The sequence below is a fragment of the Petaurus breviceps genome, unplaced genomic scaffold (assembly GCF_028583685.1).
Source record: "Petaurus breviceps papuanus isolate PSGF00001 unplaced genomic scaffold, PetGlider_PUasm1.0 118, whole genome shotgun sequence".
In the NCBI taxonomy this organism is placed as follows: Eukaryota; Metazoa; Chordata; class Mammalia; order Diprotodontia; family Petauridae; genus Petaurus; species Petaurus breviceps.
Window position 1 is genome coordinate 16,620,641 of NW_027185616.1, and position 19,397 is coordinate 16,640,037.

The following is a 19,397-nucleotide window of genomic DNA, read 5'->3' on the forward strand; positions in this document are numbered from 1 at the left end:
CTTCCTTCCTTCCTTCCTTCCTTCCTTCCTTCCTTCCTTCCTTCCTTTCCTCCTTCTTTCCTTCCTTCCTTACTTCCCACAGATGAGGAAATTGACTCACTTGGTTGCTCTCCAATGTTTCACCTTCCCCCTGTCTAGCTGTTCCTTAGACTCCTTTGTGGAATTATCTAAATCCTTCCCATCAATATCCTACATTGATGTACCCCAGGCTTCTGTCTTGTACCATATTCTGTTCTTTCTTGCATTGTTTCTCATGGACTTAATTATTATGGCTATTCTAATAATTCCTAAATCTTCATATATAGTCATCGTATCTCTCCTAAGCTCTAGTACTAGATCCTTTCACAGATCACCCCAGATGTTCCTTTCTACCTTCCTGCCTTTCTTAATCATCCCAGTGCTCTGACCCCTCAAATTACTTTTTATTTATTTACTTTTCATATAGTTTGTATTTGTGTATCTGTATGCATGCATGTGTTTCCTTTCAGGAAATGTAAACTAGGCAACGGATTCTTTCCATTTGTTTTCCCAGAAACTAATAGGTAATGAATAAATACTTGTTGTCATGTAGCAAACATGGCTTCCAACTTTGGGAGGGAGAAGGGAGCCTAGTGGATGAATGTATATATGTAAACTCCTTAGCAATCCCACTTTAATCCCCTTAGTTGTTATGTGCAGGGGTTGGTTTTTTCTTTCTTGCCCCAAGGAGATAAGGTATACCATTCTTCCTGTTTTGTTCCCCTGCTACCTAAGTGCTTGATAATCTCTTTTATGAAACTTCTTGCATTTTAGGGTAATTGCCAATATGCTTGTGCTTACTTACATTCAGTAAGCATCTTTCCATTTCCCTTTGGGTTATCTGAAGAAGTAAAAAATATATATTTTAAAAAATATAATGTAAGTCAAAGAGAAAATAGGATTCAATTTATTTTTTTAAATGAGCTTACAGCTTTACAGTAACACATCTATTGCCTAAAGTGTAATATGCCTGCCATTGAAAGAAAATGATCTTTTTATTACATTCAAATGTCAATAAAATATGTCATATTAAAATAGAGATGCTTATAGATATGTGTCTTGTAGCATAGACTGTATTATTTCCATATTATAACTAAAGCTAATTTCTGCTCCTGAAGTATGAATGAATCTCTTGGATATTTTTCTCAGGGGGGCAGATTGAGAAATGCACTGGTGTTTGGAGTCAATTAGTTATCCAACTGCATGGTTTTAATATAAACAAAGTACAAGAGACAAGCAAATTATAGGAAAGCAAAGGAGGTGCCATTTTCCCATCAATAGGGGAAGAAATCTGATACAGTAGAAAGAGTATAGGATTTGGAGTCAGAGAACCTGGGTTCAAATTCTACCTGTTACTTAGTTCTTGTGTGCCTCAGTTTCCTCATCAATAAAATGAAGGTTTTGGATGTGTAAGGTCTCTAATATCCTTTCCAGCTCTAGAGTTCCTATAACCCTATTTGGGGGTAACTGGTCACATTTCTCCCCTTATTTTTAAGGCTCATTAATCCAAGTACAGGTATCTAAAGGGGATGGGAGCAAAAAGGTTAAAAAATGTTAAAGGTAAGAACATGGGGATGATTTTCTAGAATTTATAAAAGGCTTGCTCTCAAGTGATTCCACAGACTGAAAGCTTGCACCACTCAAAATAGGGGAAAAGGTCATGAGTTATACCACTCAAACTTCAAGATGGGTATATTATGACAAGAAGATACTAGGTTCTCAGTTCTAAATGGTGAGGCTTCAAAAACAGTGTCCAACTTGATTATCTGGCACACATTTCCATTACTGAGATATATGGCTTCAGGAAACATAGTCCTTTAATTAAATGTTGTTTTCCAGACCTTTCCATCGTGTCTAACTTTTCATGGCTCTAGTTGGGGTTTTCTTGGCAAAGATGCTAGAGCGCTTTGCCATTTCATTCTTTAGCTCATTTTACAGATGAGGAAACTGAAGCAAACAGGTTTAAGTGACTTGCTCAGGGTCACCAATAAGAGCCTGAGGCCAGATTTGAACTCAGGAAGATGAGTCTTCCTGTCTCCAGGTCAGGCACTCTATTCACTCTGCCACCTAGCTGTTTCCTCTGTCCATGGTAGACACCACTTGTCTCCCACGGACATAGTTTTAGTTCTGTCTTGGATTCTTCCCTTTCTCTCACCTCTCTTACAAGTCAAGACATCACTCCTGACATCATTGATGCTCATTGAGAACACAGGACCAACAGCTACAACAACAATGACCTCTCACAGACAACTGGTTATTGAATTCTCCCTCTTTGACCTTTGTGGCTAGGTATCAGGGTGATATAACTGGCAAGTCGAAGGCTTGTTACTGCTGTTGTTGTTCAGTTATTTTTGTTGTTTTCTTTTCATTATGACCCCAGTTGGGATCTTCTTGGCAAAATCTTCTTCCATTTCCTTCTCCAGCTCATTCTATAGATGAGGAAACTGAGGTAAACATGATGAAGTGACTTTCCCAGCATCACATAGCTAGTGTTTGAGGCTAGACTTCCTGACTCGAGGCCCAGCACTCCACCCACTAAGCTACCTACTAATGCCAAGTCTAAAGCATTATCTCAGAATTCTCGGTGCACTTAATTTTCCATCAAACTTGGCTACCCTCTGTGCTCTGATTAAGCCTTTTGCTATTATGAGCAAAATTATGGTTGGCTCCCTTGGTATGGAATGTCCTTTTTCTCCCATTTCCTTCGTTGAATTTTTTTTTAAAGCAATCGGGGTTAAGTAACTTGCTCAAGGTTACACGGCCAGTTATTTCTGAGTGTGGTGCTGAGTATCTGAGCCCGGATTTGATCCAGGTCATCCCGACACTGGAACCGGGGCTCTTACTCTCTGAGCCACCTGGCTGCCCCTAAGCAATCGGGGTTAAGTAACTTGCTCAAGGTTACACGGCCAGGTGTTTCTGGGTGGGTGCTAAGTGTCTGAGCCTGGGATTCGATCTCCAGGACATCCCGACACTGGAGCCAGTGCTCTCACTCTCTGAGCCACCTGGCCACCCCTCTTTGTTGAATTTCTACCCATTTTAAAACATACAATTCAAATGATATCACCTCAAGGAAGCCTGGCTAACTTCTTTGACCCTTCCTGCTTTGGACCTCACATGACTCTTTACTTTTCATTGTGCACTGCACTTACATACTTTTGTATATTATAGCTTTTTATGTTAGTGTTTCATTGCTCTACTAGACTCTGGTTTCCATAAAGGGGCTTATCTATCTTTTCTAAACTTTCTATCTCCCGCCGCACCTAGAACAATGCTGTGTGCACCAAAGACCTTTAATAAATGTTTATTGTCTTTCCACTCACAAATATGCCACACATCCTCTGCCTTTGGCAAAAATGATGGTGGACAGCGAATCAGCAAGATCTGAAGACTGGTTAAAATTTCACAGACCATGGATCTCCCTTTGGGTAAATTTAGCTGTGTCAGCTCCTGGATAGAAAGTTTTCCTTTTCTTGTTCATCTTCCCCTCTGACTCTCATTTTGCTGAGTGCTGTCTCTTTGATTTTTTTATGACTTCATCCTTGTTTCCTCCTCTCTCCCTCCTTTGCCCTTCAAATCCCCAGATAGTTTCTTTGGTGCTATTAAAGACTTACAGGTGATTTGGCTTTCCTGCACTACAATCTCTTTTGATTTATTATTCTTCCCTTTACAGTTGATTTTTCTGAGTGCCCATCATTCCATTTGCCCTTGTATGGACAAGACAGATCTAATAATGACTCTTGTTACCCCCTTATGATTATAGTATTGCATTAGTATAAAAAATGCTCTCTAATGACTACACTGTTTTAACAAATGTCATGACTTGAAGCACAATTATGCTATGGAACACAGCATGCAGTCATGCGAAAAAAAATTAGCTTAGCCAGAGTTGGAAATCTCTCTCATTTTAATTAGACCTAGTATCTTCCACTGGCTATCCTTTCCTATGACATAGAAAGGGTTAAATCCATAAGCAGAAAGACTAATTTACTGAAAAGAAACAGAAGGATTTTTCGTATGAAAGCTGCCTGAATTTGAAAGAGGTGTGTGATTTTGAGTACATTCCAGCCTCTCAGGGGAATGAAGGTTGTGGCAAAATACCAACCCTCCCAGCCATGTCCTGGCTCAACCCATCTGCTCTGGATTTTATCTCCTGGAAAAGTTAACCACCCAGCCTCCTCCACTGACTATGCTATAAAGAGTCTATTGGATAATTTGGCCTTTATGAGGAAAATACAAATACTAGACTCTTCCCTCTCTCACTGATCGTCCACACCAAATTTGGCCAAAGGCATAACTGGGGCAATGACTAAAGAAGGCAATGCCTTCATTGCTGGGAAATTTAACCTGAGAGTATAGATGACAGAGTATTGGATTTGGTTTCCAGTAAGAACTTTCTACTCTTGTTCTGCATAGGCAAATATATAGACGAAATATTATTGAATACTTATTATGTGTCTAAGTGTTCTAAGTGATGGTGATAGCTAGAGAAAAAGACATTTGGGAGGGGACTGGTACAAGGCTGCTCAGGAGTAGGCGGGTGTAATGGGAAGCAAAGAAGTACTTAGTGCCTTGTTTTAGCTATTATAATAATTTGGCTCCTTGTTTCAATTCAAGTTTCTTTTGAGCCTTGCCCATGATTATATCAAGTCTTTGTTAAGAAACAGAACTTGTGAAACCCACAGTGGGAGGGACTTGCCAAAGATAGGAACAGGAAGTACATAAGAGGTGGGTGGAACAGGGAGGAGCTAATGACCAGATAAAGAGTTGAGCACAAGCTGGGAGAGAGCAGAACTGAGAAGGGAACACTTGTGGTAGCAGAGATGAGAAGGGGAAAACTTTGGTATCCCAGCACTCTGTTCTGTCTGTGTTGATTTGTATTTGTAATACTTTTTACAGAAGCCCTGGGACCTTACTGGAAGCTTTGAAAGAGGATTTTCTTGTTGTCTATTAAAAGAAGTCCTGGTGGAGGGTTTCAAGGTCCTGGGACTATACTGACAATTTGTGTTGAGTTCTTAGGCTTTGTTTGTGGGTCTGTGTTGATTTCACAGGCAGAAAGTGAATTGATAATGATGCTGGCAATGTGTATGAATTTTGTTTGGGCTCTGTTAAGCTTTGTCTTCCCAGAAACAGAAACTGTGAAAGACTTGAGGTGAACTGGACACTGTGAGCTTCAATATGGAACTGGATGAGGAAATGATGGATGAGAAGCTGGACAAGGACCTGCGAATCCAGGTGATGACTGGGTAGATTCAGGCAGGAGCTGAATCCATGGAAGAGGGACCATGGAATTTGGGAGCCACCCTTGAATCAAGATGACAACACCTCTCCTTGGATGCTTAATGCTGACTGAGAAGATCATGATTTACTGTGGCCTAGGGGTGGTAGAATTTTGTACTCTGTACCTTGCACCTCTTAAGGATGATTGAGTTAAGGATGATTGGAAAGTAATCTCCAATCAAGAAGAAAGAAGACTTTTTGACTGAGAGATTAAGACAATGTGACCTGGAGTGGAGAACTTTGACCTTTGTACTTTGTGTCCCTTAATGAGGCTTGGTCCTTAAGGATGATTGAGTTAAGGACTTACTAAATGATATCTTTTGTTGAAAACTATGTGGCCACTTTGGTGAAAACTATGTGGCCACTTTGGTGATAAGTTGTTATGTTATAACATTGTGAGTGCTGTACTTTATGAATATTTTGCTTTAGTTTACTGCCAAATAAATAGAGAGTTCACTATACTATGTGGTCAGAACCTTAAAGCTGTTCACAGTAACAGTCCTCTGGAAAGCTGCTTGGGCTTGACTTTACAGTGGGAAATTCTGTAGAGTGAGTATTGAAGGGAGCAAGACCTAGGCACCTGATGATGGTCTGATCCAAGGGCTCATCATTCAGAAGAGAGTATCACAGAATGGAGGCATTTTTCCAGGGTGAGAAGGTGGCTTGAGAAGAGGTAGAAAAGTCTAGAGAGTAAAGAGAGAAAGGGACATCAAAGTAATAGAATATCTCCTAAAATTGTTAAAAAACAAAACAAAAATTTATCAAGTTGAAATGATCTAAGACAATTCTGAAGGACTCATGATGAAAAATGTTACCCACCTCCAGAGAGAGAACAATTAAAGAATACTATTTTCACTTTATTTTTCTTGTGGTTTTTTTTGTCACATGGCTAATATGGAAAGATGTTTTACATGGTTTTAAATGTATAATTGATTTCATATTGCTTGTCCTTTCAATGGGTGGTGAAAGGGCTGAAGGGAGGGGAGGAATTTGGAACTCATTTTTTTTTACAATGAATGTTAAAAATAAATAATAATTTAAAAATGGAGGAACTAAAAATGTATTAAGCACCAACAATCTGCTGGGCATTGTGCTAGGTGCTGGAAAAACAAAGGCACTAACAAAGTAATCCTTTCTCTCAAGGAGTAAGTTCTCTTATTCTCCATGTTGTCACCTGAGACATTCCTTCAGCCCAGTTTGTACAATTTCTTAACGAAGCTGAGCCTGATTTCTTGGCTATGTTGCAGGACAGAGGCATCGAGAAATCCAATAAGCCCCAAACTAGTCTTTCTCTTGGCCATTTTCAGAATTTGTTGCTTATCATTGACTTGTTAGATTTGACTATCATGTGTCTTAAAATCTGAAGTGCAGAGTTTCCCTTCTGCATGTGACCCATGGATTCTCTTGATTGGTGCTTTGTTTTCTGTATTCAAAAGTTGTAGAAAGTTTCCTTTTATTATTTCCTATATTTTGGTGTTTAGGGTTTTTTTATTTGTAATATTCCTCTGGGAAGTCTATTGTCTATAAGTTGTCTCTGCATATCCTGTGTTCAAGGTCAATCATTTTAATTTGCATAGAATTCACATGTTCTTTTAATGTTACTGGTTTCTGCTTCTCTTCTACTAGATTTTCCTTCATCCCAGTATTTTTATGCTATAATATTAATCTTTCTTATTTAGAGATACTTTCTAGCATGCATTCAATTTTTTTAAAGTAGGCTAATTGATTTTTAAAATTCTGTATTAAGAGGACTAATTTCTGATCTATATTTAGTCCTGATTTCATCTTTTATTGATTGAATTTCTCTTTTGAACCTTCTGGGGTACTTTGTTATGTTTCTTTGACCCACATTTAGCAACTTGTACACTCTTTGAAGTCCACAGGATTCTACATTTCCTCAGGCATTGGATCATTCTTTTGTGTCTTACAATAGTTGTGGAGAGTTTTGTAATGTCTTTGAATATTTAGCACTCATCCTTCTCTCTGGTTTTAGGATCCTCTCTTGTTGATTCATTTGCTAGTTCTCTAGGCTTTTATTAAGGGATTTCTTCTTTTGAAATATTTGGTATTTTAGCCTTTTTATGTTCTTCTAATACTTACTTTGAGATTTCTCCCTCTTTACTAGCGGGTATAGTTCCAAGGCTAAGCTAGCTGCTAAGCCTACATGCGTTGGGAGAAATAGAGTTTCCACTGGGAATTATAAGGTTTATTTTACTGGGTCCCTACCCTGAATAGCCTCAAGGGAACAAAATTGATCCCAGGAATATTTCAGTTAGCTTTTTTTTTAGTCTCAATTCAGTTTCACATATTGGTTCCTGCCTCATTTCTTCTTTAGAGACATTCCTTTACTTCTCTAATAGCACTAAATTATCATCCACCACTTTCTATAGTTATAGGTGGAAGAGGGAGGGCAGGGATGATGTTTCAGGTAGAGTCTCAATAGCCTTTGGGATCCCAAGCCTAGGACCATGCTCCAGTCAGAAAGCAATATCCCTTCCTCCTCATGTGCTTGGTGAACTAGGTGAAATGAGTATCCATCACTTATTTATTGCAGGGAGGGGTATCCCACAAAAATTTACTGCAAAGGAAGTTGGTGAGATCTATCTTGCTACTCACAACTTTTGTGGATTCAACTATAACTGCTCTACATCTGGTACCAAATTTTTTTTTGTGAGGGGGAGGAGTCATGGAGTTAAAGAGTTCTGGCAAAAGTTATTCATTTGCCCTCTTTCTGGTCACATGACACATAACTCTACTAAATGAATCTTAAAGAAAAATCTTTTACAAACTTTAAGGTAGCTTTGGGGTAACTGAGCATATCTCCTAGGGCCTATATATTATTCTGTTTCTTTATCACTTTTTCAAACTGGTGGATGGAGCGGTTTAATACCCTATAAATTCTAACTAGTGGCCTGATACTAGGGGAATTTTCCTGCCTTGCAGATGTAGCTGGTAGGCCTATGTTTCTGAGGGGGTGCTATTAAATTTGAATAGACAAGAATTTTTCCATTTGTAGGATTGTGATCATGCATGGGTACATGTGTATGAATATAGACATATCTTTAGCTATCATAATATCGGGAGGAAAGAATGCTGGACCTAGAATTATAGGACCTTATTTTAAATAGGCTGTGATATTTACTATGTATGTGGCAGTGGCCAAGAAATTAAGCCTCTCTGAGACTCGGTTTCCCCAAGTGTCAAAAAGAGATCTTCTGGCTCTAAATTTGTGACCCAAATTTATGTGATAGATGTTATCTACTCACATAGAAATACACAGAGTTCAGAGAACAGTATCTGTGTTATTTCCCTTTTTTTTTCTTTATGGAGGGGTAAAGGACAGGCAGTTGGGGTTAAGTGACTTGCCCAAGGTCACACAGCTAGTAAGTGTTAAGTGTCTGAGGTCAAATTTGAACTCAGGTCCTCCTGACTCCAGGGCCAGTGCTCTATTCACTGTGCCACCTAACTGCCCCTTTCCCATTATTTTTAAGCAATAAATCAATCCATAAAGATTTATTTAAATTGCCTACTATATACTGGGAATACAAAAAGAGGCAAAAGATAATCTTCTCCCTCAAGTAGGTTACAGTCTAATGGGAGTGTCAACATACAAATAAATACATGCAAAGCAAGCTATATGTAGGACAAATAGGAAATAATTAACTGAAGGCAGGCGGCAGGGGAAAGCTTTCATAAAAGATGGCATTTTAGTTGGGACTTAAAGGAAACCAGGGAGGTCAGAAGGTGGAGTTGAGGAGGGAGAGGAACAAAACAATAAAATAATTTCTCAGAGTGGAGGAGGGAGAATGTTCCAGGCATGGGAACCAGCCTGGAGAAAACGCCTGGAGCTAAGGGATATTTCTAGAATCATCCTTTCAGTGGTAAGCTTCTATGATGGAAGGGTCTTTGAGGAACTCCTTGAGGGCAGAGACTGTCTTTTCCCTCTTTTTGTATCTCTTACATTTACTAGAGTTCCTAGCACATAGTAGGTGCTTAATAAATATTTTTTGACTGAATGACTCCTTTAGAAATTCTGTAATTTCAGGAGAAACTTTCTTCTTATAATGAGGGAATTTTTTTTTGTATTTTTAGAGAAGTAATAGAATGCAATGGAAAGAATTATAATTAAAGAGTGGGGAGAGCTGACCTTGAATCTGGGCTTTGCTATTTACTACCTTTGAAACTTTGGGCAAACTACTTCCCCTCCTTGCGCCTCAGTTTCTTCTCATGTAAAATGGAAGGGTTGGATCATCTGATCTCTAACATATTTTTCCTCTCTAACATTCTCTCATCCTAATTTAATAAGAACCCTGTGCTGGGTTAGCAAATGATTGATTAGTGAGTCCATTGGTGCTGAAACCCAAAAGCTTCCAAAGGAAAAGGAAATGAGGCAGATAATAAATCTGAAAACCCAAGGCCAGAGTTTCTCTGACTTCTCCAGTGTGTGCACACTCACCACATTCCCAAGAGCTCCCCAAAGTCTACCTCCCATCTAATATAAATTATGGTATGTAGAGGTCTGGGGTTGTGACTAGGCAGCAGTAGTGAGTCAGAGGCATTGTTTCTTATTCCATCAAGACTCATACAAAGAATGAAACTATATGGGGGGAGTTTTTAATGTTATATTTTCCTCCATTAAAGTCCAACCACAGCAGTGAAAGTGACCTTGGATTGATGAAGGCTAGGCAGCACGAACACTGGCAGGTTGTCCCAGGTTTGTGAAGGTTTGGCTACAAGCCTATCAATGAGGACTGGCTTAGTTAGGTTCACTGAAACTCTATTCCATGGGTTGGTCACCAGAATTTTTTTTTTCTTCAGTCACTGTTACTTATCAATATTGTCTACTAAGTCAAAGAGAGGTTGCAATCTGCAAATGTGGGAAGCCTCTGTGCCTGTGAGTCCACAGACATTTGACATAGGACCATAGAGTCATAAATATAGGCCTGAAAAGGTCCTCAGAAGCCATCTCGTCCAACACTTTCACTTTATAGTGGAGGAAACTGAGGCCCAGAGAGGGTGGGTGAATTACCAACTTCTACATGAAGCCTTTCCTGTTTATCTAGCTTTTAGCTTCTTCCTCCCTGGAGATTATCATATATGTATGTATGTATGTATGTGCGTGTTGGGGGGGTGTACATGTTGCTCCTCTGGCTAGAAGATAAGCTCCCTCAAGGGCAAGGCCTTTTTGATTTTGTCTTTGTCTCTCCAGGCTTAGTGTAGTGCTCGATACAAAATAGGGTCTTAATAAATACTGCAAAGGTCACACAGGTACTTGGACATCAGAGGCAGGATTTGAACCCAAGTCTTCTGCCTCTAGAACCAGTGTCCTTTCCTCTGAGTGACTCTGCCTCAATAAACTTAGTTTATCTTTTGCTACCCAATTAAAAAACAAACCATCCTAAGAAACAGTATGGATCATCAATCATTGAAATAGCAAAAGAAATTTCTTGGCTTTTTCACTATCTAGAGGAGATTAAAATTTTGTTTAATGAAATTGTAAAAAGATCTATTTCCTTATTTGTTCAGGGTTTTTAATAGGATACTATGTTTATTAAATCATATAGTTATTGTCTTCTTCCTTCCCCTGGTTACTGCTGTGAAATACTGAGTGCAAGATGTGGTATATGGCTTTTTGTAGCACACAGTATATTGCTACAAATGATTAATATAACACTGCTCTTCAAATTGCCATTATGTGAATTAAAATTCACCCTCATCCCCACTTAACTAATATAATACTGAGAAGAATTTCTATTAAAGAACTATGTGAGAGTTTTGTATATAATCTGTTGAATTTTCTTTCTAGCTATTTTAAATGGTACATTAGAAGTGGTAAAAATATTCTGCAGCAATTCTAGTATTTTATTTATCGATATATATTTAAATTTTAACTACTATGCAACTCTTTGTGTGTGTGTGTATGTTTGTATGTGCCAGGATATGTAGTTTATAAATGGGAATTCTAACTGCCCAAGATTGGTCAGTGGTTTGAGATGGAAAGAACCTTAGAAATCATGTAAGTCGGCCATTTAATTTTACAGATAAAAAGTCTGATGCCCAGAAAAGGGAAGAGACTTGCCCAGGGTCCCACAGATGTTTTGTGGCTGGGTTGAGACCCAGATCTTCTGATTGCTCATTAGGTATTCTTTCTAGTATAAAAAAACTTTATGATTTTTCCATTCAAAAACCTTAAGTGATTTATTTTTTTTATCCACAGAAGTTCTAGGCTAATTGGCCTGGTATTCAAGGTCCTATACAACTAGGACTTCCTAATTTATCTTTTGGCTTTAGATCACACTTGTTCCTTTTACTTATCATAAATGCTAGCCAGACTAAACTGGTATAAAGTCACACACAAGCAGCTTTCCATAGGACTGCTGCTGTGAACAGCTTTCAAGGTTCTGATTACATAGTATAGTGAGCTCCTCTTTATTCAATAACAAATCAGAGCAAAACATTCACAGAAAATCAAAATACAGCATTCACCATGTCACAACTCACCAACTTATCACTAAAATGGCCACATAGTTTTCACCAAAGTGGTCACATAGTTTAAACAAAATACATTCATTTAGTCAATCACAAAATCCTTCATTCAATAACAAAGTACAAAAGTCAAAGTTCTCTACCCCTAGGTCACAGTAAATTCTAGTCTTCTCAGTCAGTACACAGTATCCAAGTAAAGTCTTCTTTCAGCTTGATTTGAGGCTGGCTCTCAGCTTCCATGGTTCTTCTTCTATGATCCCAGCTCTAACTGTCAACTGGATTCAAAGGCAGGCAGCTCCTAGGTCCTTGTCCCGTTGTCCAGTTCTTCATCCAGTTCCCATTCCATATTGAAGTTCACAGTGTCCATTCCACCTCAAGTCCTTCACAGTTCCTGTTTCTGGGAAGACAAAGCTTGACAGAACTACAATAATATTCAAACATATTGCCAGCACCATCATCAATTCATTATCTTCCTGTGAAATCAACTCAGACCCACCAACAAGGTCTGAGAACTCAACCCAAATCATTGTAGCAGCAAACACCCCAAGCGTCCTCAGGGTTTGCAGCTACCACAGGTTCTTGGATCTGCTTTGTTAAAGGAAAGCAACTCAAAATGGGTTAACAAGCTTACTTTAATCAGTCAGACATATATCGTTTACCTTGTTCAGGGGAAAAAGGTCAGCACCCCGAACTTCAAAGCATACAGGCAGAATTATCAAGACAGAAACAGATCAAGTACACAGCTTTCCAAACTGTCCAACCATTACATCCATACCCAGTCAACATCTGGGTTTCCACATCTGGGTTTTTCAAAGCTGGGGGACTCTTAACAACGGCTTCCCAGAATTCAGATCAAATCACAGAACACTTCTCAAAGTGAGTCCCAAAACAAAGCTACACGTCAGGGCTTATATAGCCTTCTCCTGGCTCAGAGAATGTAACAACCTTATTGACCCACTGGCCAATCAAGAAGTATCTACTGAAAAACAAGCCTCCCTCCCCAGGCTTCAGGTGCACTTTAGCCTAGGGGCAGGGAAGATCTTCCAAATTTGCATTCCCATCACAATCATCAACATAGAAATCAACACAGACCCACACACAACGTCCAAGAGTTCAGCACAAATTATCAGTAAAGTCCCAGGACCTCCAAAACCCTCCTCCAGGACTTCTGTAAACAGACAACCCGAAATCCTCTTTCAGGGTTTCCAGTAAGTTCCCAGGGCTTCTGTACAAGGTATCACAAACAAACATCAACACAGAACAGACAAACAGAGTTCCGGGATACTACAAGTTTTCTCCTTTTTGATTCTGCCACCACAAGAGTCCTCTTCTCAGTTCTGCTGTCTCTAGCCTGGAAATTCTCCTAATATATGGTCATTAGCTTCTCCCCTTCCTGTTGCAGGGGTTCATGAGTTCTAGGGTTCACATGTTCTGTTTCTTAACAGACTTGATACAAGACTCAAAAGAAACTTGAACTGAAACAAGATGTCAAGTCAATAGCTGAAACAAGGTGTGAACTACTTCTGTACTTGCCATTAAAACTGGGCATCACTCACTGACCATATACCATACTTTCTTAAGGACATATGGAAAGTACTTATGAATTTTTTGTTTACATTGTGCCCAGTGCCTGGAATGCCCTTTCTTGAAAAAGGAAAAAAAAAGCAGTTTTTAAATTACAAACTTAAATTAAAAAAATAAAAAATTCTATACATACAGTAAAACACAAAAAAGATTATTTATAAAACCATGGATTTCCATTTCAATTCAATAAACATTATAAAGTACCTACTATGTGCCAGCCATTGTGCTAAATGCTGTGAATGCAAAAAGAGGCAAAAGATAGCCTCTGCCTTCAAGAAGCTTACAATCTAATATAATCTAATTTCACACCTCTTGTTTTTTCAAATTAATTAAATTGATGTATTATTTTCAATACTATTTATTTGTACTTCCGTTTTCCTTTTATTCACTTTAAAAATGTTTTAACAACATGTTGTTGGTTTTTTCTGGTCTCACAATTGTTATCTCCTCTCCCAATTAAGAAAGAAAGAAAAGTAGGCAGATGGGGCAGGAAATAAAGCTTAAAACAACTGGCATTGTTAAGTAGAACAAACCCACGTACTGGCCATGTCCAAAAATGTGTGCCCTTCCACAGTGAGCCAATCACCTCTTTTCTCTTAAAGGTGGTAGGTAACGTGCTTCATCATGGGTCCCACAAAGACATAGTTGCTCATTGCTTTGATCAGAGTTCTTAATTCTTTCAAAGTTGTTGTTTTTATATTGTTGTCCTTGTAGATAAACAAAGCATCTAGTAAGGGCTTGCTATGTATCACGGGTTCTTCTAGTCATTTCAAGGTGGGCAAGAATCAATCTGGAGAGGAAATTCACTTGTGAGTTTCTTCCTCTCTTTCTGTTAAAGTACCTAGATCAAGGTCCACCTTTTCCTTGAAAGCATTCTGCTGAAGGAATTCAGATTATAGGATCATAGCTAAAAAAAATCGAATGCCCATCTAGCCCAACCTCATTGACTGATCACATTGTTAATAAGAAACAGCTATCCTGATTCTAATTCAGCCCTCTTTCTTCTGCACCAAGCTGTGCCACGCAGAATTGAACACAGTATTTCAATTGTGGTCTGACCAGGGCACAGTACACTATCATCTCCCTCATATTGGACAGTATGTTTCTGCAGTATCACACTCTTGACCAGGGAATTTGTGGCAGATTCCTGGTCTTGACTTTCATTAAACTTTTGGTCTATTAAAACCACTGTTTTGTTTTCTATAGATACTGTTTCATAACCAAGATGATGCTATTCTTATAAAGGATATCCACATACACATATTATATGTCTCTGTGTGTCTATACATATAGACACACATATATATCATATATATATATATATATTCATCCTGATTTTGAATCATTGTAACTTATCTCCTTTTTTTCTAGCTAGAAAATGTGGAAGCCTCTGTCTTAAAATCAGACTTGTAGCATAAATGAAATCATGACAATTCAAAGACTTTTCTTAGTCTATAGAGTCAATTCTGCAACTTAGAAGCTTGGCTTCACTACCCTGGACCCCTTTCCAGAAAACTAGCATCAATTTATATCAATATAAATTACCTTAGGAGATTGGCTTCTGCAGTTTTTAGTATCTTCTAATTTGGTTATTGAAATTATCTGAACTTTATTCTGGTAGATAGATAGATAGATAGATAGATGATAGATAGATAGATAGATAGATACGTAGATAGATGAATAGATGGATGGATGGATGGATGGATGGATGGATGGATGGATGGATGGATGATAGATGATTGATTTATAGATAGAAAGAAACAAAGAGGATGTATGAAGCACTTACTATGTGCCAGTCACTGCCAAAATTCTTTTTCTTTTTAACTCTTTGCTTCTTATCTTTCCAGTCTTTTGACAAACTTCTTCATGGACTGTATGGTATAGTCATACTGGCCTACTTGCTATTTCTTACTCATAATGCTATATTTCCCATCTCCGTGCCTATGGCTGTCCTCCATTCCCGGAATGTTCTCCCTCCTTTACCTCTATCACTGATTTCCTTCAAGAATCAGGTCAAGCATCAATTTCTTCAGGTCTTTTCTGGTCCTTCCAGATGCCAGTGACTTTTCCTCTAAAGTCGGCTTGTTAGCACTTTGTATGTACGTTTCCTATGCCTATAAATGGATGCATTGTCTCCCTCCCCTACCCACTGCCTGGCCCCTTATCATATAATCTCCTTGAGCTGGGCCCTGGACTGTGTTTGCTTTTATTATTTTCTTTTTGTATCCTCAATGCTTAAAACAGTGCCTAGGAGAAAGTAAACACTTAATATATCCTTGATTTATTGCTGTTTTCATTACATTTGTTTACTTCATCATAATTCCTTGTCTGTAATGTATTGCAGGTTATTTATTATGGGTAAGACCCAAATTGGATGAGACCAAGAAAATTCAAGGTTTAAGATTCAATAAGCACTTTGAATGATAACATTTAATTAAAAAGACTTTACTAATTAAGAATTAAAAGACATGCACTTTGAAATGATACATAGTTAAAATAAAACTCATTTTTGACTCACTCTGCAGCATCAACATGGCAGACAGTAAGGAAGGCATTCCAGAGAGGATGAGAAGCATGAAGGTAAAGGAGATTATGGAGCTATTTCTCCCCAAGGCTAAGCTTCTTCATACTGACAAGAAGTCAGAAAAGAACCTCAGGTCTTAAGAGGCTAACACAGTTCACTTCCTGCTAGAAAAAACTGTCTGGCGCATGAAGCATTGGGTGGGACCAGTGATAAGGAAGGGGAAGGGAATCATATGAGCAGGGATGAAAGACAGAGGAGTCCAACAAAAACCTAAATGTTCCTCACCACCAACAGCCTTTCAACCACCCAGCCACCATTTGCATAAAATTTGTACAGTCCCAACCTCCTTGATCATGCTCATAATGCACCTCTGTATACCCCTTGGATGATTTTTAGTTCTTTGAAGACTGTACAATTACTTTACTCAGAGGTAAACAACAGCTCTAGAACACTATCTGTATGAAAAATCATCCCCAAGTTTAACCTGGTAGAAAGGAAGAGAAAACACACTTCCCTACCTTATTCCCATAAGTGGAGGACTTTGGCTGTGGAACATTGCACATGTTATCATACATCATTGATGCATTGGTTAATTTTGTTGAATTGCTTTTGTCTCATCTCTTTTTTTTTCTTATTATTTACAACATAGAGTGGTTTTCTGGGTGGAATGGGAGGGAGGGATACATTTGGAAATAAATATGATTCAAGACCAAAAAATAATAAATAAAAAGAAAAATAAACTTGATCTTTCATTTCAGGAGAAATTTCATGTTATTAAAAGAAGTTTTTCATTTCCTAAAGGCAATTCAACACACTCTCCTCCTCCTCTCCCTGCTCTTTAACTCTTGACCTAAATCACTGTCCTTTTGAAATGTCTGTCCAAGATATGTACATGTATATGCATGTATGTATGTGTATGTACAGTCTCATAATTATATCAATATAATTTATATAATTTGCATGTAATATAAATTATAGAAATGTAATTATATATAATCTTGGATAGACACTGAAAATAAACAATGCTCTCAAAGTTTATTTGTCATTTTATATGTGTGTATGTATGTGTATACATGTGTACCGACACATACACACATATGTAATGATGGATGAGCTTTATAGCTTATCTTTCCAGTTGCCTATAACAGTATAAACAATAGGCATTCTTCATTCATTTGTTCTTGCTTAGTTCCTGTGAGAATAGTTAGGCCAAACCCTTTTGAGTATTTATGAATCTCATTTGGGAGTTCTAAATTAGAAAGAAATAGTAGTGTAAAGGAATGTGATTTTAAAAAAAGAAAAAAATCCGGTAATATGGAAAGAACAAGGGATAGTTGGTGACAGTACTGGTGTTCTAGTGGTATTTTCTGATTTTTGGAAGCATTTAAGGAAAAGACCTTAGTTTTTTGGGTAGACCTCTAGTGGAGAACTTATAAAAAGATATTGTACAAAAATGTCATACAGAATTGAGAGGCCTTGATAGATTCCAGTCTTCATTGTTGGAGGAGACATTTCCTGGCCATTCTGAAACCATTCTGTCTCTGCCCTTGGCACACTCCTGCTTTTACCAGAGCTCAGACTCTTCCCCTTTGATCCTAGGCCCCGATCGATAGGTGAGTTTTGGTATCCCAGACCAGACCACCACAATACCTTCCAGCTATTTGCAAACTATGCTGCCGTGTGCTCATATCCCAATTCCTTTCTAGCCTCCTTTTATGACTTATATTCCCCATTGGAGGGTAAACTTCCTGAGGACAGGGCTATCTTGCTTGATTGTATCTGCATCCCTGGTGCTTAGCATAGTGTCTGACACATCTTAAGCACTTAGTAAATGTTTCATTCTTTCTTTCAATAAAATTACAGTACAGATCTGAGTGTTGACTTATTATGGAGAACCAGAGTCAAAAGGGTTGGGGTAAAGAGAAAGGACCTTTTTATTGTCTGGGTCTCAAGTTCTTTTTTTTTCCCAAGGAGAATCTGCAGCATTTATTACAAAGCTGATTAGTCATACAAACGCCAAGGCGGGGGGAGGGAGGGAGGAAGGGAACACACAAATCACAGGACCCGTAACAAGGACAGGATGCACACAGACAAAGCCATTTGGTTGATTGTACCCCTACAGAAGAGTCAGGGTTTGGTGCCCTGCCTCCTTAACCCATCCCACCTCTCACTATTTACACTAGAGGAGTGACAGGGCCAAGCTGGGGTTGCTTGAGGAGGAGAGTCTGACCCAGCCCTGTAACAAAGTAATTCAGCCTTCCACCAGATGGGGCTAACCCTAACCCACCCCACCCCAAACCTGGGCCTCAAGTTCTAAGGGAGTCCCAAACATGAGATGAGCATTTTAATGATCTTGCCTGCTGATTACACCGATCACTTTCCATGGAAACTAAATTCTCTTAATAATGATTGAATTTCCACAGGAAAATGAAAAAAATATTTAAAATACAATTTTTTTTCAAAATTTACATCACTTTTTTGCTGACTTGTTTTGCTGTGGTTTCTTTCTCAATATGTGTGTATGTGTGCATGCATGCATGTATATTCATATATATATACACATACATATATGCAATATATGCAAATATACATTCATACACACATACATGTGTGTATCTGGCTAGGGACAGCAAAAGGGACAGTAGAGACTTGGGCTTCTTTGGACCTTTAAGAGCCCCTGATATCACAGTAAAGTAACATAATTATGACTAACCTGTCATACAAATAAGGAAGATCAGATGTATCTTTTTCCCTGTGTTATGTTCTAAAAGTATCTCCTAAACATTGCTAATGGAACTTCTCATTCTAAACCCAGAAAGCCCTTTTTGATCTAAATGATTGTCCTCTGGAGAGCACTAGTAACCATTCATCCATATGAAAACACAAGTTTGGGGTCTCCAAGCAGTACTGCAAGTTTAAGTTTCTTCCCAAGAGAAAAATATATGCATCCCCAAAGATGGCTCAAGATAGCTGCCAGCACAGTATTACCTCCTCGTATTCTGAATTGTCTTTATGATGATGTCATCAAATTCAAAGCAAAGTTCTCCAATTCACATAATTTTTTCCATTATCCTAGACTGAATTTGAGGTTTGAAATGACATTGCATGGAAAGCAATACTCAGGGAACCTTCCATAATGCAGTTCTTACAGAAGCCTTATCTTAGGAAGAAAAAAAAATTTAAAAAATTTTTAAAAAGCAAGGAACAAAAAATTCTCTAAAGAGTGAGTCACAATAAAGGACTTTTTGGGTTGTCATTCAGTTGTTTCATGTCAGATGTTTTGTGATCTCATTTTGGTATTTTCTCAGCAGAGATACTATGGTGGTTTGCCATTACTATCTCTAGCAGGGATACACAGCTGCTTAGTGTCTAACAACATGTTTGAACTCATGAAGATGAATCTTCCTGATTCCAATCCCAGTGCTTCACCCACTATACCACCTAGAAGCCCCAAAGGATCTTTACCTAAGTCATTAGTATACCTTGCATTCCAATCTACCCAGAGAAG